The sequence below is a fragment of the Protopterus annectens genome, chromosome 17.part0, assembly GCF_019279795.1.
Source record: "Protopterus annectens isolate FY-2018-M chromosome 17.part0, PAN1.0, whole genome shotgun sequence".
In the NCBI taxonomy this organism is placed as follows: domain Eukaryota; kingdom Metazoa; phylum Chordata; order Ceratodontiformes; family Protopteridae; genus Protopterus; species Protopterus annectens.
In genome coordinates this window covers 646,537,460-646,543,478 of record NC_056751.1, presented here as the reverse complement: position 1 = coordinate 646,543,478, position 6,019 = coordinate 646,537,460, and positions in this window count along the sequence as shown.

The window sequence follows — 6,019 nt, the reverse complement described above, 5'->3', positions numbered from 1 at the left end:
TACAAGATAACTACAGAACATTCTACTTCTTTCTATGTATTCAGTAGATTAATATGATACATTTGAATTTTTTTCTTTCTTGGTTGTCTAACCCTGTACGTCATTGCATTTATTTCTATCACCTCAAATGGTTTGCTTCCTAGCCTGAAATTTGTTTTCTGTGGAGAACATTAATGTTAATACCTGATCTCCAGAGTTATTTTCAGTAAGCAGTACATTCTTATAATAAACTCATTTTCAGTAAGCAGTACATTGTTATAATAAACTCGTTGTGTTTCCTAGGCTTTCTGCATGTGCTCTTTTACTATGAGCATAACCAGCTGTAGTCTGTCCTGCCAACTAAGAAATTGTTCGATCACACTTCTAAACTGTGACTTCTCTTCTTCCTAAATTTTCTTAGCAATGTGAGTGAACTTGTAGAAGCTGTTTTATGGAAAACAGTAAGTTTGCCCCATCTGTATTCGTAATTGTCTTATCATGGCCTTCAGTGTTTTATTGAACCTTTCTGGTAACCTATCTGAACTCAGCTATTTGTCTTTAAAATGGACGGTGCAATGGTGCAGCGGTAGCGTTGTTGCCTCACAGCAAGTGGTTCTCTGGTTTGATTCTCGGCTGGAGTGCCTTCTGTGCAGAGTCTGCATGTCCTCCCTGCTTCCATGTGGGTTTCCTTGGAGTGCTCCTGTTTCCTCATACATTACAAAGACATATGTCTGGAATGTTTCTCCCTGGGCCTCTGCTGAAAATTGGCTTTGTTCCAAGTTGAACTTTCCCAGTTAACAAAATGTTAAATAAGAATACTGATATAATAGATGCAAATCCTTTAACATAAGCGTGCTTTAATCAGTAAGTATATGTTTAGGGATTTCCACTCTGGAATATAGTCCTGCCAGTTCTCTAGCAATAGTTGTACATTATTTTTGTCCAATGGCATTACTTCTTGGAAACTAGCTGCATAGTCCATTATTACTAGTATGCACTGATATCATTTGCTACAGTTTATTAGTGGCACAACACGGGGACAATTCTACATATAAATCATCTGTGTTGCTTTCCCTGCTATCAGTACTAGCATTTTGAATGATCTTTGTTCTTTTGAGTTACTCTTCCTCCGTCTTAGTGTGAGTGGACACTGCTCCCTCACTTTCTATCCCTTCTCTATGATGCCCCAGCTTCTGTGTTGCACTCCCTTTGAAAAGTGTATCCCAAAACAAAACAAAACTTATCTTCAGTTTTACTCCTTTCATTGCTTCCAGATAACTGCTGCTTCAGAGTCTGATTTACTTGAGATTTCTGTTTGACATTAACAGAACTGGGCTCAGTACTCTGTACTTTCCTTACCATAGTTACTTGCAGCACTCACTGTGTTCTGGAAGTCCTCCACTAAGCACCCTACTTCATGTATTTTCATCTTTTCTATTTCTTTGCTAACTCTTCTTATAACTCTCTGTGCAGACATCTGCCTGGTGTTGATTCTTAACTCAGAGGTTCCTGTCAGTTCATTTTCAGTTCCCATTTTTACAGTATTACGCTTCTCTTGCTCTGTTACAGTGTCAGGTTTCTTTTCACTCATCATAATCATCATCAACACCTTGAAACCAATTTTCTCCTAGGGGTCATGTTGTAATGTAAACTCTTGTCATCTCTCTCAATTTAGTGCCACTCTCCTACCTTCATCGACAGTCATACCTGACAGTTAAAGGTCTTCGCTCACACAATCCATCCATTTCTTACCGAAGGGTTGGCATAATGTGCTTGTCTCACAGACACAAGATACAGGGTTTGATTCACACACACAAGAGAAATTGGCAAGACTTAAAATGGCTCATAAGTGGAGTTAGCCTAATACTTGCATGTGAACCTTTGCTGGACATCCTCAGTTCCTCTTGCCTTCTTCCTGTCTGTCCCAAGTCTTCTCAGTAAACTGTCTTCTGCTTTCCTGCACATATCCAAAGCACCGTAATCTGTTCTCATTGACCTTCTCTACAACTGGAACTATTTGATCTTCTGTTCTGATGTCATCATTTCTTTGTCTGGCACACAATGTGAATCTTACTTCCCATCTCACACTACTAATTTCCATCACCTCAAGCTTTCTCAATTACTCTGGTTTCACTGCCCAGGTTTTTGCACCATGCAGTAATAATGGTCACACCACTGTTTTATACTCCTTACTTTTCAGCTTCTTTTGCAATCTCCTGTCACACACTACTCCTGACACCTTGTGCCAGGTGGCTGCAGCCCATCTGATTCTAGCTTCGACCTCCTCATTCAAACTTCCCTTCTCCTCAGCCATACCTACCAGGTACTAGAAGCTGCTAACTTGTTCCATATTTTCCCATCTATCTCAGTTCTCAATTTCTTCTGATTTCCTCCATTTACTGCCATTATGACTGCCTTATCTATACTCAGTTTCATCCTGTAACCTTCAGTTTTGCATTCTATTCCCCTATCATCTGCTGAAATTCTTGTTCAGAGCCTGCATGTAATGTCTTATTGTCACATTGTCTGCAAACAGCAGCTTTGCCTATCCTTCCCTGGCAACCTGTTTGCTAATGTAGTCCATCACCAGTATGAACAGCAATGGGCTCAGTTTTCAACCATGATGCCTAACTACTCCCACTGAATATCCTTCTGTGAGTCCAGACATTGTTCATACTTATGTTATTAGGTCACCGTACAAAGCCTGCATTAATTACACCAGTTTTTCTCAGACTTCAAGCCATTGTAGGGCTCCACAATCAGCTTTCTTGAAACCTTGTTATATACTTTCTCCAAATCTAGGAATGCCCAATTGAACTCTTTCCTCATCTCTAGCTTCTTGCCAATTATCTGTCTTACTGCAAACATTAGGTTAGTTGTGTAGCATCCTGATCTGAATCTGAAGTTTTCATCTCCCATCTTACTTTCTACTGCTCTGCCTATTCATTTATTAATCACTTTCACAAGAAATGTCATGCAGTGTGACAGGAGTTTGATACTTCTGTACTGTTCACAGATGTGAATGTCCCCTTTGTTCTTGTACACTGGCACTAGTATGTTTATTCTCAGGTGATTTGGGATACAACTTTCTTTCCATAATACCTTGAGTACCCTCTAGAGCCATTTCTCCCATAACTCACCCAACATCTTGATCATATCTCCCATCTGAGCCTGCTGCTTTCCTTGACTTCATTTTCCTTAGCGCTATTTTTACTTCTTCTAGGTTGGACTCCTCCTCTTCTTTCACTGTAGGCTGTGTCTAGGGCAGTACATCTTCTATGGGGTTTTCTTCATTCAGAAGGTGATGGAAGTATTCCTTCCATCTTACTTTGATATGCAGTGGACTAATGAGGAGGTCTACCATTCAAACACATGAGTCTTTTTATTGCCTAACTAACACACACAAATTCTATTGACTATTGTATCTTCCATTGTAAGCTAGTTCTCCTGGATTTGATTCTGGAGATGTTTCTGCATGCCACAGTATTGCCACTTCCCATTCTTTTACAGAACAGGAATATTAAGCTTTTCTTTCTTAGTGGGTGTATCAAGCTGCCAAACTGTGTCCATGGATCCTTCTACCTAACTTCCCCTATGGTTTATATGGGACAATGTTTTCATAATATACATCAAGACTGAGGTTATAGCCAGAGTATGTATTTTTCCTAGGACTGTTTGAATGTCTGCTTGTATGAGGTATATTATTTTCAATCTCCATTAATGTATATTGCCACCATACGTTCTTTGTAGCTAATCATATATGACAGGGGTCCCTTGACAAGTGAAATCATGCTGCTAACCGTTCCTTTCAAGAATGCAATGCATTTCACTTTCTTGGTTATTAGGCAATGTCATGATATTGACTCTGTTATTATAGCCATAGTCTTGTCAAACTCCACAAAGTCCACCAGACTGAGCAGGCATGACCTGCCCTTGACAAAACCAAACTGGGTTGGGTTCAGTGTTTGGAGGTTTCCTATGTTGTTCTTTAAAAGCTCCATGATTATTCTTTCCATGGCCTTGCATATAAGACTATTCAATATGTGTCTGTAATTTCCCACGTCTGTTGATGGTCCCCATTTATGCAGAGAGATGACCATTGCTGTCCTACACTCCACGGGGCAAAGCCAGTCTGGAGGTTGTAGTTAAACAGAGATCCTAGTGGGCCTGATAAGTCCTGTTTCAAGATATTTAAGAGGCATCCTAGGATATTGTCAGGACATCAAAGCAATGTTTTTAGCTTTAGAGTACAGTGGTGACCTGTTCTTTGGTGATAACTGGTAGATAAATAGTGGAAGGTATTTTTTTTGTGGGGGTGGTAAATGGAGGTGGTAGAGAGATGGAATTTGAGCTGAATTTACTGGCCAGCAGATTCACTATATCTTCTACAACTAATTCTGCACATTGTTGCACATTGCAGACATAGCTGACAAAATGCCTTATGGTTATCTTTAGCTTGGGAGCTATTTTTTTCTCAAAATTAGCTTTTGAAGACTTGACTACTCCTCTGATTTTCTGGTTTAGACTAATCAGGGAGGTTTTGATGTGTTGTATTTTCCCATACTTCTAGACAGGGATTTCTTTATTTTATTGTGCAACATATTCATACCAGGGGTTTGCCAAAGGTGGCTTGTTTTGCAGTTTTCCAAAAGCTTTCTTTAGTCTGGCCATTTCTAAGTAGCAGTTTACATGGTTGTACAGGACTTTTGTGTACACCCCCACATAGGCTACTGTGTTTACTGGGTTGGGGGAGCTTGGAAACTAGCTATGCCATCAATTAATAGGAAGTAGCTTGCCTTAGAAATGTTATTAAAGGTTTTGGGGTTACGTGGTGGTGGAGGTTCTAGTTTTATATCTGTTTCAAGGAAGACCACTTTGTGATCTGATCTAACCAGTGAGGACATCACACTCTGGGGGGGGGGGGGGTGCAATGCTCTCCCATATTTGTGTGCATGTCTAGAATATTTGTACTCCTAGTAGGAGTGCAGACTAGCTGCTCCAGGGCATTTGGACTGACATAGTCTAGAAATCTTTGATCATGCATCTTAGTGGTTGTATTCCCAGTTAATGGAGGAGTAGTTGAAATCACTGATGAGTAGGATATCGGGCTGAATGGTAAGTGATTCAAGTAAATTCAGGTATGATGTATGGGTTTCCTGGTTCATGGCTGGGGACCTGAAGATAGCAAAGATCTGGTAATTTTTCCTATGGTTAGTTGGACATGGAGTAGCTGAAGCATGTCATATTGTTTGACCAATCTTGAGGTATGCTTATCCTTTATGTAGATGGACACACCTCCACCTTTTCCCTTTCATGTGCAGTGGGTGATCAGAACATGTGGAAAGCATTACAGCCATATACTGCTGGGGTGCTTTCTGTGGCTTTGAACCACGTTTCAGTAACTGTACTGATGTTAGCATTCTCCAGGGTGAGGAGTGCTTCCAGGGAGGATCGTTTCTTGTGGAGACTCTTAGGAATGAGCAGTAATACCTTTAGCTTATCCTGAGTAGTGTTTGCTATATTGGATGGTTTGTCTGTTTGGCAATGCCTAAAAAAGGCACTATAGGGGTGGATAATGTTTTGGTCAATGCCAAAAAGTCTAGTGGTGACAAGTCAAGACCATCCCTGCCAAAGCAGCCTGGCATGTCAGTCATGTCCTCCCAGGCTGACAAATATTGTACCCCTTTGGAATGACACCAGTAGCTAAATTAATTATTATAGTCAATCATTTTCTGTTGGTATTGTGGCATCATCCTCGGAAATGGTAGAATGCTGCTCACTGCTAGGCTTATACAAGCCTGTGACACATATTCTGAGAGCTCAATCATGTCTTTCTTTATATAGTCTAGGAAGGTACATATCAGGTCATTTACAACTACAAGGACTATGACTGAGACATAATGGTACTTGTGGTTTAGTGATCTGAATGTTTGCATGACCTGGCAAATCCTGGTCCCTGACAGGCACCTAATTATAACCTTTTCCTTATCTACCCTGGAGAGAAGGACAACAGTGTGTCTCACAATGGCATCTCCTATGA